The following is a 2,236-nucleotide window of genomic DNA, read 5'->3' on the forward strand; positions in this document are numbered from 1 at the left end:
ATTATTCACATATTTGTGATTAAGGAAAAATCGATTGTATTTTTTACATTACATGTTTGGTATTTCGATTGGGGAAGTTATGGTGGAGATTGGTTGAATATCGAACTATTTTGAAAGTGTTTGTTTTATAATTTGCAGGTGTGGAAATATCTTAATTATAGGAGAGATTCTGCCGAATTTTTGGTAGAATCATCAGATACTAGAATTATTATCAATTCGGTTAGACGAGTTTAGATAGACTTGTCTTGAGGGTTCGGGTGGGTCTTTTCACTTTTACAATAGAAATTAAAAGGTCAAGGGTATAAAAGTTCAGGGGAATACATTAAAAACTTAAGGTGGGACAGAATGAGGTAAATGATAAGAAATATTTCTATATGAGCAGTCTTATTTATTCTAATAGATGTGCCTCAAAAGGTTAGTTGAGTGATTTTCAAGTTTTTTATTTAGTTGGCTACCATAACTAGAATCCTAGGGAGATAGGGGTTAAAAAATTAATTTTGAGCTTTTGACAATCGCTCTACTTAAAAAAATAATAATAATAATGCACACTTACATTGACATTAAAACGAAATTAATGGCTAAGTTTTAATTGATGGATTAGATGACACGACACATTAATTTCAATACATTGATAATATAACACTTATTTTTTTTATCCTCTCTCCTCCTCATCAACATTTTTATAAAATTTCAAGTTCAATTTTGTAAGCTAACTCAAATAAGAGAAAACAATCCTATTCAATAAAAAAAAATCTAAATACATCTTTAACAAAAAAAAATGAATGTGAACGCTTTCTAAGATAATTAAATTCTAATTTTATCTTGCATAAAAGGGAAAGAATATTTAACATGGTTGGACTTTTATGGTGGAAATAATTAAAGGGTCAAGGGTATAAAAATCCAAGGGAATATATTGAAAATTTGTTGGCGGGATAGGATTAAGTAAATGATTAGAATATTTATAAATGAGAACTTTTTTCTTGTTCTAATATATATATCACCAAGAGTTTTAGAAATTTTCAAGCAATCTTAAATTTGGCCGACTACCATATATAGTGTGAATATGTGAAGATAAGAGTTAAAAAATTAATTTACACTTTTGCCCCTACCTTTTTCTCTAAATAACATTTGTAAACATAAATTTAATTTAAAAAAGAATAGAATGCTGAGATCTAATAGATTAGATCATATCACACAGTAATTTTAATACATTGATGCTATAAAAAAAAATTTATGCTCTCTCCTCTTCATCAATGTTCTTGTAAAATTTTGGAGTTGAATTTTGTTATTTATCCCAAATAGGTGAACACATTCATACTCAACAAGGAAATAACAAATTAAATAAAAATTTAAATATGAATTTAACAAATAAAGAGTGCTTTCTAAGAAAATTAATTTGTAATTTTGTCTTGTATCAAGACAATAGGATATCTCGTATGGTTGGGCTTTTGAAGGAAAAAAAAACTAATACGCACTGAAATTGCATTAAAGCAAAATTAATTGCGAAGTTCTAATGGATTAGATGATATGGCACATTAAATTCAATGCCATTGATATTTTAACATTTATTTTTTTATTCTCTTTCCTCTTTATCAACGTTCTTATAAAATTTTGAGTTAAATTTTGTGTGCTAACTCATATAAGAGAGAACAATCATACATAATTTAAAAAAATAACGAATTAAATAATATTGTAAACATGACTCTAACAAAATAATGAACGTGAACGGTGTCTAAGATAATTAAATTCTAATTATGTCTTACATGAAAGCTAAAGGACATCTCACACGATTGGACTTTTACAGTGGAAGTAATTAAAGGGTGAAGGTTCAAAAATCCAAGGGAATATATATATTAAAAAATATCGGGGTGGGATAAGATGACGCAAATGAGAAGAATATTTATAAATGATAACTCTTACATATTTTAATACATATGCTCCTAAGTATCTGAGTAATTTTTAAGTAATTTTATTTATCATATATAATTCGAATTTTGGGAGATAAAAATTAAAAAAATTAATTTGTGCTCTTGAATAAAAAATTAATTTGTGCTCTTTTGTCATTCTATAATGTCGTAACTAAATTTACTGCATTGGTGCCGTAATGGACGTGAACCATTAGATTTGAATAACAAATCTCTATCATTAATTCTAAATAAATAGGTAACATGTTACCTAAGTAAAAGGTAATTACTCTTTTTTGTTCAAGTTTCAAGTTACAGTTACTAATCTTATG

Source organism: Citrus clementina, unplaced genomic scaffold (assembly GCF_000493195.1).
Source record: "Citrus clementina cultivar Clemenules unplaced genomic scaffold, Citrus_clementina_v1.0 scaffold_8, whole genome shotgun sequence".
Taxonomy (NCBI): domain Eukaryota; kingdom Viridiplantae; phylum Streptophyta; class Magnoliopsida; order Sapindales; family Rutaceae; genus Citrus; species Citrus x clementina.